The 20664-nt window shown below is 56.0% G+C and overlaps 1 pseudogene; it reads right to left on the bottom strand.

Annotated features, from left to right (window-relative positions):
* Positions 1-18983, bottom strand: part of LOC129785259 (hydrocephalus-inducing protein homolog) — a 75844-nt pseudogene extending 56861 nt beyond the window's left edge.
* Between the last annotated feature and the right edge of the window lie 1681 nt (positions 18984-20664).

Raw genomic sequence — 20664 nt, 5'->3', positions numbered from 1 at the left:
TGATGCAGAGGATGAGAGCCAGCAACCTGGCCAAGTGATGGAAAGCCAGGCGACCCCCCAGGCTGTGCCTATCAACTAGGGGCTTCAAAGGCATTTTCTGCCCCGAGATACATGACTGGCACTGCCTGGTGGTGGTTTCATTATTAAAAGCCAACCTCTGCTCTCCGGAGGCTCCTGCTGCCTGTGACTGTAGCCAGGCAGCTGCCAGCGCAGGCAAGCCAGATCCCTGGGGACCCCTGCCCACCCCCAGCAGTCCCTGCAGGCACCCTGCTGCACGGTTCTGCCCTCTGGGGCACCACCAGCACACAGACAGCACACAGGCATTTTCCTAGCACATAGAGAGCAACCCCTGAGCGCCAAATCTCAAAGTCTGAAGCAGGTGATTTGGACTGGTGGGCAGCTTCACGGATCAACAACAACCCCACATGAGGCTTGGAAAAAATGGAGGCTCACTCTGCGCCACCCACCCGAGCCTGGTAACCCGTGGCCAAGGCAGTCCTGAACTCTCCAAACGCCCTTGGAACCCAGCAATGTCCTGGGGCAGCGAGTTCCAGGAGCCAACTTCACAGTGCAGACAAGCATTTTGGTCACCATGTCCCTTAGAAGGGGAGCATGTGTGGCTCAGACCTTCAGCAAAAGCCACCCAGAACATCTGAGGGTGCTGAGGAACAGCCTGAAAATAGAAAAGCAATTTTACAACACAGGTAAGAGCAGGAAGTATATAGTACAGCACTTCTGTAGTTGCATGATTACAGAGCCTCTATGCGGAATATATTTTGCTGTCAGCTGGATTTTTATGGGGCAGACAACTTCAGGCTACCATGCAGTGTAACTCAGTATGATTCAGAGGAATGTGGGAAACTGGCACGAAAAACTTGAGACGGAGCACAACGTTGCTTTTCTCCAGGACATCGCCAAAAGCCAACCAATTTAGAATATAACACCCTCGCAGGATTATCCTCTCTGTCTTTCTGTATTTAAAACATACCAAAGATTTTCCTGGAGCTTATCTTACTTTTACACCCATGCTCTCCAGTGGTTGAGCTCTAACTAGCTTCACAACTACATTGTTTTGGGAAAAAAACCACAGTTCACACATTGCCTCCCCCTTCACAGGGCACGTAAATCCCAAGGTGCAGCTTTACACAGTACAAGTTTATTATCATTTACTGGGAATGGCAGAAATGTTAATGCAGATGATCTTTTCCACTTGAGGAAGCATGAATAGAGCAAATTAACTGTTTGCCTGTTGGCTGGTACTTGGCAAAGATAAACATTTTGAAGTGCTGCATGGATAATGGAGCAGGTGAAGCCAAAGACTCAGTGGGAATGAAGCAGAGAGTAGGAAGAGAGAAAGTGAGGACTGAGGCACATTTTAATCAGGGACGAGGATACCTACAGCAAAGACTGCCCAAAATTCAGCGCAGATCACACCAGTGGCATCCCCCGGGTGCAGGCACACATGCTGCATCTTATCAATGTTCCCAAGTTAAATGCCAGACCAGGAATGGTGCAGTACTCTCCCGGAATAACTGAGGGAGCACACCCGCATCCTTCCTTGCCAAAGGGTCTTCCATTTTCACCCATATCCCTGTCACAACCTGTTATCTCAGGAGATACTTGGACTTGCTGTTCTTCCACCTGCAATATGCCTCGACAGCTTTTTTTTGTTGTCCACCTGTTTGCCCTCCCCAACAGGGAAATTTGGAAAGGAGGCGAATTCACCGTCTCTTGTGCACACTTCCATCTTCCCATCCCACCCTGCCCTCACGCATACCCCTTCCTCTTCATTACAGAAGAGTATCCTTAATTACACCCCTCTTTCTGACCTGTCTCTACTGCCCGTGCACTTACTGCTATGTATCAAGAGAAACCCCTGCGTGTATGAAAGTGCGCAGGGAGAGAACACCAAGCTCAGCTCCTTTCCTCCCTCCTGCCTTTTCCCACCAGCTTGCCCTTGGCACATGCCTCATTCCAGCAAACGTTTCCCCAGCTGAAGTTCAAAAGGTCCCAATTTCCCTCCTGACAGTGGAACAAAACTGCTGACATTTTTCAACTTTTCCATTCTCAACTTTCTTGGGAAGTCTCAAAATGATCGTTCTTTTCAAGTAAAGGTGGAGACCTTTGAGGGCACTTTACTCCAAACAGGCCGTGGCTCTCCAAAGGGGAAGCAGAGCATCACGTTGTCTCAGGAAAACCTGAGCAGAACCCAATTAAGCTTAGCAGGAGCCTGAAGGGGCACCTAAAGGCCTCCCGCTGCTGCTGCTAAATCAGCCTGCTTCCACTGCTGTTTCAAAACACCTTTCCTGAAGCGCTGTTACCACTAATTATAACTTACTCCAGCATAAAGTGGAGAAGACCCCACCCCGAGCTCTGACAGCCCGTTCAGCTCTCTGTGCAGCTCACCCAGAGGCAGAGGTGCCCTGTGGAAACTGAGATTAACCACGGAGCCACCAGGACGCGGTGCACACTCGAGGGAAAGCACGAGGGCAGGGAAGAACTGTACAGCCCCCAACATTCCCACCCGTGCAGGGCTTCCACGGGGAAAGGTGCTGACCAGAAAAGCTCCTTTCAGCTAGGTACCACCAACACACAGCCAAAACCAGGGGGAGAAACCTCAGCATGGCAAGATTTCCACCGTCTTGCAAAATAAAGGCGGTGAGACGTTTTATTCTGGATGCGCTGTGCTGCAGCAGGCGACTGGCTGTGCTGTGCACCGCACGGATGACACTGCTCTCCAGTTCCAGCACAGGGTTAAACTTCCACATCCCAGCACTTACCTTGTCCACGTTCCTCAGAATCAGTGGCACTTCATAGACCTCATCGGGGACGTAGCTCTGAAATACCACCTCTGATGGGAAAGGCCGGAACAAGCTCTGTTCCAGGGCAACTGCCGAGAACTGGAGATGCAAAAGAGAGCAGAGAGATTCAGCCGCGGGGAGAAAGACTCATCGGTGAGAGAATACAACACTGGCCTCCAGCGAAGGACAGTCCCTTGGTGAGCACGCCTGCCCAGCTCACGCTAGGGGAACAGAAGCTCACCCACCTGTGTTCTGAGCAGATCAAAAGTTTCTGGGCCACACTAGAGCAGGCTCAAGCGAGCAGCTCTTTTGGCAGGTGTTTCTCCAGGTCGCCTTCTCCAACAGGCAAGGCAGCACTTACCTCCGGCAGAGCCCTGGGCTAACACGGTCACACAGCTCCAGAGCACTCACTGCAAGAGCTGTAAGCACTCGTGGAGCAAGGGAAAGCCAAGAATTTACAGGAGACCCCATGGGAAACAATTTGGGGATCATCTTTACATTGAGACACAGAGACCGAGCCCAACACATCCTCAAATCTCTTTTTTGACACACAGCCCAGAAACCAGGAAGAAGAGAAGACAGGCCAGAAAGGAACACCGCCGTTAAGAAAGCGACAGATGAGGTGGTAAGTTCCAGGTACTTTCCCAGCATCACTGGGCAATCTGAGTAAAGCTGGACTTGGCATCTCCTTTTCCCACGAGCTTTCAATGGATGCTTCATTATATTCTATTATTGCCATTTTCTTTAATACCACTACAGAAGCAGGTCTGAAAACATACAGAAACAGCAAATGCTTACAGCGCCGAGGCGTTACTTTGAGAAAACTCCTCCCTGCTCTGCCTCCCCCCTTCCAGCTGAACTCTTCACACTCACAAGACACAGGCACGTCTCCTGCTTCTCCACAGGAGTCAGGGTCGTGCTGAAGCCAGCGGCCACAGCACACGGCCAGTTCTGTGTGCGCTCGTCCGAGGCGTTCCCAACCTCACGCGCTGTCTAGGGCAATCCTTAACCAATTTGCTACAGGTCTCTCGCTGGCAGTTTTCCACTCAACAGCCTACCTCAGTCATCTACCCCTTTGGAACGTGTGTTATACTAAGCAGATCTGTAAGAAAAGCAGCTTTAAACACACGTGTAAATAAACATTGATCCAGATAAAGCACACCCACTCCCCTCTGCCCAGGGCCATTCCCCTGTGTACCTGGCAGCCTGAAAAATCTAACACCCTGTACGGGTCCCACTCGTTGTTCCAACCCAAAGCATTCATGCAATTGCTTTAGCTACACCTTGAGTAGTTACCGTAGGCCCTCAGCCCTCAAAGGCCAACGCTGCCACCACTGAGGGCATCCTATGACCCCAAGTGTTCGACAGAGACTACACCAAACCAAGGGCTGGCTATTTCAGCAGGAAGGTGGGAAATTGCAAGCTTGCATCCTTGTGGCCCGCCCCAGCCTTCCCCCAGTATCATGCTTTAGCCGCAGTAGCTCATCTCCAGCAAAAGCCACCAACTTCAACAGAGGTTGTTTATATGGGCTTAGCGCAGGTCAGGACTTCAACATCTCACTGGGGAAAAATGTTTTACCTTTCCCCCAGCAGAAGGAACTCCACACCAGCAGCAGTCTGAAACAACAACAGGACTTAGTCACCAAGGCATTTAGATAAGCTGGAGGCAAGCCTGTCACAAGCACGCGCTCTCTTCAAACGTCACATCAAACAGCAAGGAAAAGGGCAAGAAAAGGCTACCTTACGATGGGAGGCTTCGCTCATGTCTAGAATCTGGATAATCTGGGGTCGCCGCATCTCCCGAGTGCTGGCCAGCCTCTGCTTGGTGGTAAGAGACATCTCCTTCAGGAGGGCAGAGGGAGTCAGCTGAAATGCAAAACACCAGCAAGAGCTACAGAACTGCCTTTATTCAGAAAGGCTTTTCTCCTTCAAGAGCCACCGATGAATAATTTGTGATCATAGCCGCTAGGATAGTCCTGGAAGTCCCATAATTACCTGTTGAAATATTTACCATTAGTAAATTAATGATAGAGAGTGCAATACACATGCTCCAAACAAGTAGCTTTGTCCCGTTAGCTTCTCCTTCGTGATTTGATGTGACATGTTGGGGGTTTTGCTCTTCGGGCATTTGTTTCCTTTCCAGTTTGGCCGGAGTGAGCCAGTGACCTTTGAAAAAGGTTGGGAGGAGTTACCAGAAATCCCTTAACTCCACCCTTGCACAACGCTCACAACCACCACACATGTGGAGATGTCACTGCTGGGTGAGTCAGGAAAGCAGAAAATCAGTGTTGTGCCAAGACTGAGGTGGAGAGGAATGGCTCCAAGTTTTAGTTATCTCTTTTGAATTAGCACTTGTTTTCTCTGTTTGGGCCTCCGAGACCCCTCCACAGAAGTATGCAAAGGTATCTCCTCGACAGAGCTTCAGCACCAGGTCATCTTCAGCCAAGTGAGCTCTGGTCAGCAAAGGGCTGTCTGAGGATGGGGAGGAGGAATTGCCCTGACTCCGCTGCTGTCTGCAGCGCTGGATCTGTGCTCCACACGGGATACGGGACAGAACAACTGTTTTGGAACCTGTTCCATCTGGGACCAGCCATACCTCTCGAAACCTTCAAGCAAGAGTTTGAGCAGCCCACCACGTGCCCAGCTGCCTGGAGGGCAGGTATGGTCAGAGCAGCGCTGGCAAGCATCCCGAGGTGACAAAACGTTACTGCCCACACAAAGGGGGCGGAGAGAAGCACACGCTCACGCTTCAGCTATTCCGGTGCAATGCCCGGTACGTTCATTTAAATGGCTCCAGTGGCACATCCAGACACAACTCTGGACTTCCCCTGAAGCAGCACACAGTCCATCCCCTACCGCACCATGGTCACCACCTCCGACAGAAGCATGGCAGCAGAGAGACGGGGAGGTGGTGTCCAGCTTCACAGTGCTGCCAGACAACAGGAGGGGCAGGTAGAGGAAGGACGCGGGGGCAGTTTCCAGCCTTACACAGCTCCTACCTGGCCGCAGCAGGTACTTACAGTTGCAAGCTTCTCTGTCCCTCTGGCTAGCTTCGGCTTACGAGGCACTACCACTTGGCTCGGGAATCTACCAGCCATCCTGGAGGACCCCGTGAACCAGCGGGGCTTTCCAGTGGCCATGCCTCAGTTGACCTGCAAGGAACAGCAACGGGACTTGGAAAACCCAGCATCCCCTTCCATGGCAGACCCAAAGGAGACAGCTGTGTCTCCGGGCTGTGGCTCCTTCATAACTGGAGGGCAGCCGGCATCCCCACCCTGTTTCATAACTAGACCCTATTTCAGTGGCAGAGTTAAGACTGATAGAAGTAAAAGCCCAGAACAAACACTCCAAAACAGCCTTTTGCTGTGGGCGCAGTCCCACAAGCCACAAACACACATCAAAGACTGCTGCCACTTCTCATCTTCTCCCCCTCTTCCATGTATTTTGGAACTATTTGCTGGAATTATTATCCAAATCTCTATTAATACCCAAACTGTCCTTTATTACTCTTTAAAAGTTTTTTGGTGGGAACAATGTCACTTCACTGCTTCATTTTGCAAAAACAGCTGACCCGATGTGACTTTGTGCCTGACCCTACTAAGTGCTCAGACTATTATGAACAACCTTAAACCCAGGGATCGCTGCTGCCCCAAGCATCAAAATCAGACTGCTCTCCTACTTTGCAAACCAAACGCCCATCCTTTGTGCAAGGAGCTTGGTGATGTTTTTAACTAAGGGACCATAGAGTTCAATACTCTGATTAACAACTATGGTTTCTCAAAGCTAATTTGGTTAGGTTACAAAACTTATCCAGCAAATATGACTCCTTCCAGGCATGAAATTACCATGCCCAAGAGCCTTTCTCCATGGAGAATGAGGGCCTTATTTTTCACTTACTAACACCCAAACTCTAGGCTCCCTACAGGCATGAAAAGCTGTAGCAGCAGAAATAAAAGCATGAAACCATTAAAGTCGCATGAGCAATTAGCTCAAATAGAAATACAACAGATGTGACAGCTTGGCCACTTCAGGCTATCCTAATGGCAGTTCCTCTCAAGCATCCTTATCCTGCAGGCAGCACGGCTTGACAGGTCCATGGGCCATCCTTCTTCTATCACCAGCCTGCTGACAACCTCCCCATCTGTCTCTCAAAAAGTGGGTGTGCAAGAAAGGGAAAGAAAACACCCCCAGAAAGTGGGTCTCAAGCACCGACAAAAGTCAAAGGTGAGTATGTACAGCATTTACTAAGCACTACTTTGGACGAGAAATCGTTTCCCCTCCCTTTCTGGCTAACTGGACCAAGGAACAGATGGATGTCCCCACCTCTTTTTTTTTCTGGGACTTGAAAGACCAGTGGCCTCAAACCCAGCTCTACCCTAAAATTATTTTACATCCTGACAATAAGTAAAAAATCACAGATCCTACCCCCTCCTGCTTCCTCCTGTTCCACATCATTTTTCTTCATGTGGACTTGCTGTACACAGCTAGACACCATTCTATGCAAAGACCACCATTCCCTTCCCCTCAAGTTTGACCCACATCCTGCAAACGAGGCAATACTTTCAGCTCATTACTCCCGAAACAGCTACAGCATTGCGCATGTTCACGGTACCAGGCCCTTCATAGTTTCAGGGAACAACAGGGTTGCCATTTCCTTTTGTCCTTGCCGGGAACATGAGAGAACAGCACGGTCCTACGGACACAAGGGCATGCTGCAGCTGGAGCTCGGATTGAAAGCCAGAAATAACTATTCGTTAAGAGAGAAATCTAATGGGGATGATACAACACTAATCTGGGTATCAGTGCTTTATTACTGGGTCTTGAGAGTAACTGGATTATTTGTTTCAATTTTCTAACTATAATTTCACTTCACTTGAAACTAATCCTGCTCATCATGCCCACACCAGTTATTTCCAGAGGGCTTCCAGTCTGCATGCCCCCATACCAGTCCAGCAGCTTCCCCTACCCTCTAGCCCCAGGGTTAGGCACTTCCACAGCCCCACTTCCCTGGAGCCTGCAGGGACCAGCCTCCTGCATTAGGAGGAAAGCAGCAGAACTAAGAAAGCAGCCACATTCTCCTGCGGGGGCAGGACAAAACAGCAACCGCAACACAGCCCACCTCCAGCCACCACCCCTGGCTGCTGCACGGGGAGCTCCATCTTCCCCACCTCAGAGAGCCCTTCACCCCCCCCAGAAATTAAGGACAGACTGCAACTGCCCCTCTGCTCCAGGCTCAGGGCACAGACGGCTCGGGCACCTCGACTGTGGGTTCAGAGCATGAACGCCCCAACCCTGGGCAGGGGAACCAGCTGCGCCAGGACACAACAGCTACCATCACCTCAGAAAAGCAATGAGGAAATATACCCAGGGCTGGGGTACAATTCCTGACGTGTCTCAGGAAACCCACATGTGCCAGAGCAGGGTGCCAAGCTCCAGCCTCCTCCCCCACGCTCCCTTTACTCCAGTACCTACTACTATGTACTGCTCTGCTTTTGTGCTGTGCCTCACATGGCTGCCAGGGCAGGGTGAGAAGCAGCAAGAGAATTCCTTCCTGGCACCTTCTCCAGGGGAGCAGCGCTGCACTTTGCCAAGGTGAGGTTTTTTGGCTCTGCATGATTTCAAATGTGAGGGGTCTGTTTTCTCACCACAGAAAGCAGGGAGCAGAAATATTGTGCTGTACCTCACATGGCTGCCAGAGCACGGTGAGAAACAGCAAAACAATTCCTTCCTAGCATCTTCTCCAGGGGAGCAGCGCTGCGCCTTCCCAAGGTGATTTTTTTGTTCTGTGAATGATTCCAAGTATGAGAGGTCAAATTTCTCAGAACAGAATGCATGGAGCAGAACTTTTGTGCTGTTCCTCTCATGGCTGCCAGGGCACGGTGGGAAACAGCAAGAGAATTCCTACCTGGGATCTTCTCACCATGTCCTTGCAGCCACGTCAGGCACAGCAGAAAAGTTCGGCACCCTTCTCTCTGTGGTGAGAAACTGGACGCCTTTACATTGGCAATCATGCAGAGCCCCAAAGAGTCACCTTGGCAAAGTGCTGCACTGTCCCCCTGGAGAAGCTGCCAGGCAGGAATTCTCTTGCTGCTTCTCACCCTGCCCTGGCAGCCATGTGAGGCACAGCACTAAAGTTCTGCTCCCTGCTTTGCGTGGTGAGAAAATTGACCCAAAAATTTTGCACTCATGCAGAACCAGAGCTGACCTTGACATAAGTGCAGCACTGTTCCCCCCTGGAGAAGGTGCCGGGAAGGAATTCTTTTGCTGCTTCTCACCCTGCCCTGGCAGCCATGTGAGGCACAGCACAAAAGTTCTGCTCCCTGCTTCCTGTGGTGAGCAAAACTGACCCTTCAAAGCTGCAACCGTTAAGAGCCCAAAAAAGGCACCTTGGGAAAGTGCAGCACTCCTCCCATAAAGAAGGTACCAGGACAAAATTTTCTTGCTGTTCTCACCCTGCCCTGGCAGCCATGCGAGGCACAGCACAAAAGTTCTGCTCCCTGCTTTCTGTGGTGAGAAAATGGAACCAAAGTTTGTGCACTCCTGTAGAGCCAAAAGAAAAAAATATATCTTGGGAAAGTGCAGCACAGCTCCCCTGGAGAAGGTGCCAGGCAGGAATTCTCTTGCTGCTTCTCGCCCTGCCCTGGCAGCCATGTGAGGCACAGCACTAAAGTTCTGCTCCCTGCTTCCTGTGGTGAGAAAACTGACCTCTTTTCATTGGCAATCATGCACAGAAAAAAAATAATCACCTTAAAGCGCAGCGCTGCTTACCTGGAGAAGATGCCAGGCAGGAATTCTCTTGCTGCTTCTCACCCTGCCCTGGCAGCCATGTGAGGCACAGCACAAAAGTTCTGATCTCTGCTTTCTGTGGTGATAAAATTGATCCTTCAGAGTTGCAATGGTTAAAAGCCCAAAAAATCACCTTGGGAAAGTACAGCACTCCTCCCATAAAGAAGGTACCAGGAAAAAATTCTCTTGCTGTTCTCTACCCTGCACTTGCAGCCATGTGAGGAACAGCACAAAAGTTCTTCTCCCTGCTTTCTGTGATGAGAAAATGGACCCAAAGTTTTTGCACTCATGCAGAGCCAAAAGAAAAAATATATCTTGGGAAAGTGCAGCACAGCTCCCCTGGAGAAGGTGCCAGGCAGGAATTCTCTTGCTGCTTCTCACCCTGCCCTGGCAGCCACGTGAGGCACAGCACAAAAGTTCTGCTCCCCGCTTTCAGTGGTAAGAAATTTGACCCAAGCATTTTGCACTCATGCAGAACCAGAGCTGACCTCAGCAAAGTGCAGCGCTGCTCCCCTGGAGAAGGTGTCAGGCGGGAATTCTCTTGCTGCTTCTCACCCTGCCCGGGCAGCCATGTGAGGCACAGCAGAAAAGTGCTGCTCCCTGCTTTCTGTGGTGAGAACATTGACCCTTCAGAGTTGCAGTCGTTAAGAGCCAATAAAAATCATCTTGGGAAAGTGCAGCCCTGCCCCCCTGGAGAACATGCCAGAAAGGAATTCTCTTGCTGCTTCTCACCCTGCCCGGGCAGCCATGTGAGTCAGCACTAAAGTTCTGCTCCCTGCTTTCTGTGGTGAGAAAATTGACCAAAACCTTCTGCACTCATGCAGAACCAGGGCTCACCTCAGCAAAGTGCAGCACTGCTCCCCTGGAGAAGGTGCCAGGCAGGAATTCTCTTGCTGCTTCTCACCCTGCCCTGGCAGCCATGTGAGGCACAGCACAAAAGAGCTACTCCCTGCTTTCTAAAGTCAGCAAAATTGACTGTCCACAGTTGCACTGATGTAGAGATAAGACTTTCTTACTCAAAAGCAAAACCCAAGAAACCACGTACCCCTGGGAACCCCCTTGTCCTTCCGTGTGGCTGGTGACTTCCCATGGCTCTTCCACAAGGCAGGACAGATAACCACGAATTTGGAAGCCCACGTTAGTTCAAGTACACTGAGTCCTCTGACAGTCACTACTTAGGGGCCAGCGGTCCTCTCACCCCTCCACAGATCTGCCTCTTAGTCCTCTAGCAGTCATTCTCCATGGAGGGACCACAAGTCCTCCACACCTACCTACCAGCTCACCAGAAATGAGTCAGACCACGCCAGAAGTGACACTGCCTGACCTGCAGGAGATCTATTAGGCCAGTAACGATGGTTTCAAGACAGAAAAAAACACCACCATCCACCAGCACAGCAGAAAAACAACGAGAAGAAACTTCGTACACAAACCAAAGGCCCCCATCCAAACCCCACAAAGGCAAAATAGCTGAAAAAAGGCACTCTCCACAAAAAAACCCCACCACACAGATCACAAGATAAGATAAAAATGCCATAACCCCAGGAACACAGGGCCAACAAACACAGATTCTGTCCATAACAATAACACACTTTGACACTAACTCGCTTGACCTCTGGCATACCATAACCTTGTTGCCGCCAAACCCCAGCACACTGTAGCCCTAAGGCAACACAAAATGGAGCACAAAGTCCCTGGAGATCTCCGCCAGGGCCTTCAGGTGGTCCCTGACCTCAGGCATCACAACCTTCAAGTGAGAACAAGATGGAGGCACCAGGACAACACCGGCATGTGTCTTCACACCCTGGAAAAGGGCCTGAGATAAACGCTCCTGGGCAGAGAGGCTGAGGCACTCGGAGGCTTTGAGCCAGCCCTCCACCACCACAGGGCTTCAGCTCATCATTTCTGTGTCAGAGCCACCAGGCAGGTGGCCCCATCCTCCCTGAGAGACCGCTCAGGGCACCTGTACCCAGCTCCAGGGGGCTGGACACACAGCCTCGGATCCATGGGGGGAGGGGTGCTTTAATCCTGGGAGCAGGATTTCTGACAGTGCCCCTGAGGAGGAAAGCCTCCTCAGGCCTGGAAGCCTGAGAGACATCCCCGCGCTGCTCCACATGTCACCAAAAGCAGGGGCTGAGGAAGGCTGCTTTGGGGCCCGTCGAGGGAACCAGCTCCCCTGGGCTGCTCTGCGGCCACCGGCTGCCGTTGCTGTCGCGCGGGTCTCAGTGCTGCTCTGCAGTCGGCCATCACCTCCCCGCGGGACACTCCCCAGCGCAGCACACGTCTGCACTGGCTCTCCCTGGGGACAAAGATCACAAGCGAGGGATGGGCTTGGCTTTGCCCCCAGTCCCAGGCTGCCCCCAGAGAGACCTGCCACCCCCGCCCCAGCTGTGCGATGTGGGCACCACGTACAGCTGCAGCTGTGGGTCAGGGCAGCTGTGGGCAGGGGGCAGGCCCCGTGGCGGTGCCCCCGGCGCTGGCAGCAGGCAGAGCTGGGGAGAGCGAGGGGCAGCCCAGGGCAGCCGGCAGCCGGCGGCGGGGCCCGGCAGGGTGCAGCACCCTCAGCAATGCCCGGCTCCTTGCGCCTCGGCCCCAGGGCTGCAGCGCAGGGCTGGCCCCAGCCGGGGCTGGGCTGGGAACAGCCAGGCAGGGCCCCTGGCAGCCCCGGCACGCACCTGCTCCCTGCGTGGGGCGGCCTGGTCCTTTGCAATCGACCCCGTGGCATCCAGAGAAGAGCCCTGCCCTGAGCCTGAGCCATCGCTGCAGGGATGAGGCCTTCCTCGGCGTCCGTCCCTCAAATCCCTCCCTCCGGCCCCCACGGTCCGTCCCTAAAACACTTCCCCTCGCCCCCGGTCCCTGCTGGCCCTGAAGGCTGGCCACAGCACTTGGTTTCAAGCCTGAGCTGGTCATGTCATGGCTGTTCTGGAATGTGGTACAGTGAAAGGAGAGACTGAAATGGCAAATTTTTCCCCGCAGGGCGGTCAAATGCTGGCAGAGGTTGCCCAAGGAGGTTGTGCAGTCTCTGTCCTTGGGGATCTTCAAAGGCCAAGGGCACACAGTTCTCAGCAACCTGCTCGAGGCGAGCGTGCTGGAGCAGAGGGCTTGGCCCAGAGGACCTCCACGGGTCCCTTCCAACCCCCCCTCCTGTGTGGCTCTGTGCTTTGCTTTTCCTCCTAAAGCCCCTCAGCTCAGCCCCGATGCCCGCTGGAAAGGGTGCTGGGGCAAGGGACCATCCCAATCTCCTCCCCGAGGGTCCACCCCAGCACAAGCGCTCCCCACTCCACAAGACCCTATGGCAGACACAGTCAGGAGAGGGAAAAGATTCTTTTATTGTCAACAGCAGCTGCAGGGGCCCAGGAGTCACAGCTGTTCAGCCGGTGAAAATCAGTCGGCACCTGCAACGACAGAGTCAGAAAGCTCTGATAAGCCCCCAGAGGCAGGAAGAGGCAGGATTTGGTTCCCCCCTCTTTGGGGGACGCTGTTTCCGAGGAATTCCTCATGGCCCAGAAGGGACAGCTCTTGCTGGCCTCCACTCGAGGCCGGCTCCGGTGCCTTCTCCCCAGGGGTGATGTCCCTAGGGAGCTGTGCGTGCACAGGGATGCTGACAGTGCCCCTGTGCCGCGCAGCAGGGCTCGACGGGGAGCCCCCGGGGAGCTGCCGTGGGACTCATCCCAAACCCTGCTCAGCACCAGCCCTCGCCGGCCCTTGCCAGCCAGCTGGGCTGACTTAGGGCCGTGTTCAGGGCTGGGAAAGATGGGCAGCAGCGCGTGGTACGCACCTGGCCTTCCTGACGTGCTGCAGCTTCCTGCATTTTCTCAGGTTTGGGTCCACAAAGTCATTTCCTCTCTTCTCCGTTTTGTTTGTGCTTGGCTGTCCCTCTCCTCTGCCCAGGCTTCTTTTCTCTTCCTTTTCCTTGACTTTTCCTTCTCCTGGTGGGAGCCTGCAAACCTTTCCATCCCACAGCGTGATGAGATGGGGAAAGCCCCAAGCCCCTGCAGCGAGCTCTCAGGTCAGGCAAGGGGAGCTCTTCCTACCTGGTTTCCTGGGGCAGGCTGGTCAGTTGTGGCAGGCGTGCCAGGGACTCTGCCGTGCCCTCGGGGGTGCCTGGAGGCAAATCTGGAGGTGCCTAAACCAGAAACTTGGGAGGTAACGGGTGGCAAGTGACAGCCTGCGGTAGTGAGGGCCTGACTGCCAAATTGCTGTATGAGCTCTACAGAGGAGATGCTGGTTTGCATCGTGCACATTTTGCACAGTCCAGCCAACGCAGCCTAGACTTGATGAAGCTGCGACGGAGTAGGATTTGAGCAAAAGCCCTCTCAAGGTGGCAGCTACTCCTTTCTGTCCTTTTGTGGGTATTTTGTAGGTATGTTTTGTTTGATGAAGCAGATCATACTTCATGAAATGCATTCCAGAAACAGCCTTTCCAGTTTTCCTTAACACGCACCACTCTGGGGGGAGAGGAGGAACCCCAAAGGCACAAGAGAGCGGCTGCCAGGAGGAGGCCCAGCGGCTGCTTGGCCTCCTGGGAAATTACTGTCCCACCTGAGACATGTTGCCCCAGCGTCTGTGGAGCTGCCGTACCTCTGCCGCTTTGGGCCCTGCCCCTGTGTCTCCCCCAGCTCCGCTGTCGATGTCCAGCACAGAGGCGGCTGCATCCAGAAAGGCTTTTGCCGGACGCTGGGTCTCTGCTGTGCCTGCAGGGCCACTTTGCTCTTCGCACCGCAGCTCTGGAAAGCAAAAGCACGTGCAGCAGCGCGACTTCTTGGAAGTCAAGAACACCTAAGCAAAGCCCAGCCGAGCCCTACACCACTTGTCTCGTCAGCGTTGAGGTTTCTGGCATCCCAAGCCCCAGTGTCTGTGACAAGCCTCAGTCCCGCCTCCTACCTGTGCCCCGGTCCATGGGTGCTGGCACCTCCTCGGCTGATGGAGGGGAGAGGCCGGCCACCTCCTCCCCAAAGATGTCCCCGCAGTTTTCAATGAGGAACTCCACCAGCACGTTCACCTGCAGACATCAAAGCCTTGGTCTCAAGCCAGGTGCCTGCAGACGTGTCAAGCAGCCTTTCCCACTGCTGACCCTTCACCTGCGCAGGCGGCTGCGGCTGGGGGTTGCTCTTCCAGGCACCCAGCCCACCAGCCCTGGCTCAAGGGAGGAGGCAGCCAGGGACCTCGCAACAGCCAAGCTCCGATGGGCCGGGAAGGCAGCACTGGCTGCTGGGTAGGGCGTACCTTCTCGGTCACCGCCAGCATGGCCTGCAGCGGGAGCAGGTCCTCGTTGGGTGGGCTCAGCAGGTTGGGCCCGACGCAGATGGCCAGGTTGCTGCAGCTCATTCTGCTGGTGGCTGCGTTGTGGCCGATGTGCTGCAGCAGGGCCATCAGCCGCTTCAGGAGGAGGAGGTTGGCCGCAGGCAACTTGTTGGCCACCCTGAGGGAAGAGGAAGACAAGGCTGATGAAGCAGAGGGTGCCCACAGCCGTCCCCGCAGCTGGCCCCAGGCGGGTGGGAGCCAGCGGCCGTGTTGCACAGCTTTGCAGCTGCCCGAAAAGACAGCTTTCTGAGGAGCCCGTGCCTTTGCAGGCAGGTCCCAGAACTCTCCCGGTCCCTGCTCACCAGGCAGGCTGCTGCCCACACTTACGCTTTCAGCTCCTCCACCTTGGCCTGCTTGCTGGCCCTCTCCATGGCTGCCATCCAGTCCTCGTAGAGGTCGACGACGAGGAGCTTGGTGGGGATGCTTCGCAGGAAGTCCTGCAATGCCAAGGGCTGCAGGTGAGCCTTTGAACACTGCAGGCCAGCCAGGAGCTCCTTCAGCTGCAGGTCAGAAGTGCTCACCTTCAAGATGACGGCCAGCAGCAGCGCAGGCTGGCTTCCTACATCGATGTCCTTGCCGCGGTCCAGGGCCTCGCGCAGCTGCCGAAGTTCTGTCCCACCGGCAGCTCTGCGGAATATCCCCTCCGTTGCTGGTCCTTGCTGGTGCAGGACAGCCAGCAGCTCCTGCAGGAGAGGCAGGAGGCCACTTGCTTGGCTGAAGAACCAAGCGGTGGCAAGGACCAGAGCTCTGCCCCAGACGTGGTTGCCTAAGCGCCACAAAGGGTCTGGGACCAGAAGCAGGTTCTGGGGGTGCAGAGCCCAGTGCCCTGTCCCCGCAGCTGCTGGGGACACGCAGGCCCTCTCCAGAGCAGCCAGAGGGATGGCTGGGGACCCCGTCTGTCCAGGCTGGCTTACCTGGATGGGCCGGGGCAGCGTGTTGTCCTCCCCACAGAGGGCTGCCAGGGGCTGCCCAAAGAGCGCCCTGCTGCAGCTGGAGCCCGCCTGCCCTGGCGCCTGGGCAGCGGCTGGGGTGCGCCGCAGGGCAAAGGGCCAGGGCAGCCCCATCCTCCTCCTGCTGGTGCTGCTCCCGCTGCTGCTCCCTCCTGCTGCAGAGGAAAACAGAGTAAGACACCACCAATGGAGACCCCAGGCCAGCGGTCCCAGCGCCTGCCCTGCCCTGCGCTGCCCTGCCGGCAGCACGGTGCTGTGTGGTGCGGCAGGATGGGCAGGGAGGCAGCAGCTGGAACCGCGGCTGTGGCTCGGAGGTGTTGACTTAGAGGCTCTTGAGAGCCATCGTGCCACGGGGTCAGCCTGTGCCAGCCTTCGCCCTGCCCTCCTGCAAGCTGCGGGCAGCAGCAGAGGCTCCGTGTCCCCGCAGAAGCATATCCAGCAGGCACTGCCCAGCAGTTGTCCTTGTCCGTCCAGGTGACATCCTTCCGTGGGCTGCCCAACCTGCATGGCGACACTTGGGACAAGTGAGCACAGCATTGCAGGAGGTTGCCTTGCTTTCCCAAACTCACCTGGTGCGGGGCAAAGTCCCCCTGCGTTTGCAGATGGGGCCGTCGCAGGCCCTTGCTTGGGATGAGCCTGCAAGAACCAAGAATCGGGCTGTGCTTGGAGAGCAGCCCCGCAGCAGAAAGGGCCACCAGCAGCCTGAGCGCGGCAGAGCTGGGACCCTCTGCCCTCCCGGGCTCTCTTCCCCATGTGGCAGGGTTCCTCCCAGTGTCACCAGTCAGAACGTGCTGGCGTGCTGCTGGCTTCCCAAAACTCTCTGCTCCCTGAGTGGCACCATCAGACCCTCTGTCCCTCCCGCACAAGCTCACCCCAGTCCCTGCGCATCCCGGCGCAGCCAGAGGCAGGTGCAAGGCAGCCATTCTCACCTCTGCCTGTGCCTCCATCAGCCTCTCCAGGCTCCTGGTGCGCAGTGTCCTCCACTGGGCAGGAGAGAAGGAGGGGAAGAAGGTGAGCAGCCATGGCTCTGCTGCTCGGCTGCAGGAGCAGTGCTTGGGGACAGGGCCAGAGCAGAGAGACACTCACGGCGTGGCGGCGGCTCAGCTCCTTCTCCAGGAGCTTGATGGATGTCAGATGGGTGACGCGGGCTCCCGTGCATCCTTCTGGTGTCCTGTGCACCGGGAAGGGAGAGGGAGAGAGCTGGGTGAGCCCCAAGCCGTCTCTTGTCTCTTGTCAGGCAGCTGTGCCCGAGAGCTGCTCCCAGCCACGGGGGCACCTTCCCCAGCTGGGGGCTGTGTTCCCCCGTCCATCCAGCTTCTCCTGGAGCATCCCCCCGGCTTACCCCAGCAGCGTGGCCACCCACAGCTCCTTCAGTGCCTGGGATCTGCAGATAGAGAGGAGAGAGAGCGTCAGGCCCTGCTGCCCCCAGCCCTGGGCAAAGGTGGGTGCCTGCACAGCCCTGTGCTGTGGGGCAGGATAGAGGCGCTGTCCAAGCCCTGGGTCGCTCTGTCCTGCCTGAGCGGCTGCATTTGCCCTTCCCTTCTGGGGACCAAAAGGTGACCAGGGGATGCAGGATGGGGAAACATCCCCCATCCCTCCCTCCCTGCCACCGGGCTGCCTGCTCCCTGCCCAGCACTGCATGCAAGGCAGAGGCCTGTGTTCATGGGATGGCGTGGGCACGGCTGGGAACCTCTGCTGCCCGACCACGACTCACCCAAAAGTGGCGATGCAGGAGCCGGTGGGCCAGGCGAGGATGACAGAGGTGCTGTCCTCATCGGTGCCTTCCTCCTCCTCCTGTCCATCCTGCCCCGCAGCCTCCTTCCCGCTGCTGAGCACCCACAGCTGGTCCAGCGCCAGGCGGAGCTGTGGGCGCAGGCTGGTGCCATGTCTGCAGAGAGCAGAGGCGGGCACTGAGCTGGAGGGGGGCTCCTTGGGCTGGGTCCCCACGCGCAGAGCCCTGTCCCCCACCTGCCCTTGGGACGGACATTGGTGCCTCCAGCACCGAGGGGCCGGGGCCTGGGGCTGGTGCCAGGGTGTCCCTGGGCCGGGGCTGGGGGCAAGGATCTGGGCTCTGTGGGTCTTACCGCAACTTGGCGACCACCAGTTCCTCGTGGAGGAGCAGAAGGCGCCTCTCGCTCCTCTTGCGGCCCCGGGTCAGCCGCACGTCCGCGCTCAGCACCGGCTCGGCGTCGCTGAGAGCCTCCCTGCAGAGCAGAGAGCGGCGGGCATGAGCAACGCCAGTGCTGCGTGGCCCAGCTGTGCCCGCGTGTCCCCGAGCCCGGGGGGAGCCCACCTGGAGCTGCAGCAGCAGCTGGCCTGGCCCATCCTGCCCGGGAGAGGAGGGCCCTGGCCGTGCAGCGAGGAGGGGGCCCAGCCGGCGACGGCGAGGCTGGGAAGCGGGGTGCTGGTGCTGTGGCAGCGCTGCTGGGCCAGAGGCTGCCTCCTGCCAGCGCCGCTGCGTGCCAGCACGGCTCTGCCCTGCTGCCTGTGGTGGCCGTGGGCTCCCCGTGACCAACGGTCTGAGCCCAACGGAAAGTGGGCGGGGCCTGCGGGGCGGGGCTGGGGCCCTCTCCAGTATGGCCGGGCCTGCCTCGCCCCGGGGAGCCCCGCGCAGGACAGGGCAGGGGGCAAGGGCCACCTCCCTGCGCCTGCGGCCAGCGCTTTGCCCTGGGGTTTGGGCAGGGCCCTGCTCGATAAAAGAAGCCGTTTTTCCTAGAGGTGACCGTTGTGGCCTGAGGCAGACTCCTCTTGGTGGAGGCCGGCCTAGCGGTCGGAAGGCCTCTGGCACACAGGCCGTGCCAGGCCTCAGGCCCCAAGGCGCTGGAACTGGAGCAGGCCCAGCAGGAGGAAAAACTTCCATTTTTACCAAAAGACGGGGGGACTAGCAGCAGTCAAGAGCCGCTCGTGTCCTGCCAGGCGCCACAGGGAAATGAAATGTGTGGTGAGCTTCGGCAGGAATTGTGGTGCCCCTGGAGCACCACCCTTGCTTGGGAAGGCTTTATTCCACCTGGGTGCTAAGGCTTCACCCTTGGCAATCAGGGCTGGATGAGCGCCACACAGGAGCCCCTGCCCTGTTAGCCATGACCTTCACCCAGCCGGTGGCCGACACGGCCAGGGGCGAGTCTGTGGGGTAGGCCGTGACCATGGCAAAGAAGGGGAAAAGTAGTCAGCTTTTGATGGCCCGTGTCTCGTTTCACTGTTGACCCTAAGCAATGCCTTGCTTCAAATAGAAGTGATTCAGAGAGTTACACACCCGCCCTGTTCAGGAAAAATGCAGGAAATCAGAGACATCTAGCAAATTCTCTTGTGGCTGTTGTACACTGCAGCAAGAAGCAGCGTGGGTCCAGTGGCTAATGCTGGAAGGGGAATTCAGCACTTCTGGGAAAGGGAGATAAAGGCACTCTTGTGGGCCAGGCTGGGATTGGAGAGCCTGGGTGGGTGTCTGGGGTCCCAGCTTTCCCGCAGTGCTGACTGTGGTGCCTGCTGCTTGTTCTTCCCTGCAACGCCGGTTGCATCCACCTGCTGGGGCTGTGCTTGGGAAGGGCTCCGGGGGTGAGCAAGCCCATGGGAGAGGCCTGGGGAGAAGCTCTTCTCCAGAGATCTACCAGAAACTGTCCAGAGCATCCGAGAGGATGCTCTGTATGACAAGGGAAGGTGCCCGTTGGTCCAATGTATGAGAGCCTGCAGGGCTCCCATCAGGGTCCTTTGACCTACCCATCCTCCAGCCAGCAATCCAGGTGCTGGGGGGTCCCATGTAGGTCTCCTGAGGTACCCTTTAGCCCCGGGCAAGGTGTCGTGCCTCAGTGTGTGCTTGCAGGGCATGTTTCCTTCCTGCTGACAAGGGCGGAATGGCAGTTAAATGCCCCTGGGCGATCCCGAGCCAAGCAAACTTTTTTCTATGGGTCACACTGCTTTGCAGTCCATGTGTGTGGTTCAGCTCCTGCATGGGAGCTGAGGACTCGAGGTGACCTAGCTCGGAAGCTGGCCACTCTTGCTCCAGGCAACTCCAGTTGCTTGCGTTTTCCTTCAGCTTCCCCAGCCTGATCATCTCCACTGTCACCTCCTCCCTGTCCTACAAGAAGTATCCCTATCCCAGCCATTAGGACAGTGGCACAGCACTCAGAATCCAGATCACTGGTAGAGAAGAAGGACAGAGGAAAAGAGACGTTCTCCTTTGAAAGAAATCCTTCTTTGTCCTCCTTTAGCTACTAGTGGATGAAAAAAAGGGGGACAGAATTTCAGGCCAGCCACAGCACTGGCTTTCAAGCCTGAGCTTGTCATCTCATGGCTGTTCTGGAATGTGGTACAGTGAAAGGAGAAATAGAAATGGCAAATTTTCCCCCTCGGGGCGGTCAAATGCTGGCAGAGGTTGCCCAAGGAGGTTGTGCAGTCTCTGTCCTTGGGGATCTTCAAAGGCCAAGGGCACACAGTTCTCAGCAACCTGCTCGAGGCGAGCGTGCTGGAGCAGAGGGCTTGGCCCAGAGGACCTCCACGGGTCCCTTCCAACCCCACCCTCCTGTGTGGCTCTGTGCTTTGCTTTTGCCCTGGCGGAGATCTTCAGGGACTTTGTGCTCCGTTTTGTGTTGCCTTAGGGCTACGATGTGCTGTGGTTTGGGGGCAACAAGGTCAAGTATGTCAGAGGTCAAGCGAGTTAGTGTCAAAGTGTGTTACTGTTATGGACAGAATCTGTGTTTGTTGGCCCTGTGTTCCTGGGGTTATGGCATTTTTATCTTATCTTGTGATCTGTGTGGTGGGTTTTTTTTGTGGAGAGTGCCTTTTTTCAGCTATTTTGCCTTTGTGGGGTTTGGATGGGGGCCTTTGGTTTG

Source organism: Falco peregrinus, chromosome 10, assembly GCF_023634155.1.
Source record: "Falco peregrinus isolate bFalPer1 chromosome 10, bFalPer1.pri, whole genome shotgun sequence".
NCBI classification, from domain to species: domain Eukaryota; kingdom Metazoa; phylum Chordata; class Aves; order Falconiformes; family Falconidae; genus Falco; species Falco peregrinus.
Note: the sequence above shows the minus strand (reverse complement) of the source record. Positions and strands in the feature narration are given on the sequence as shown.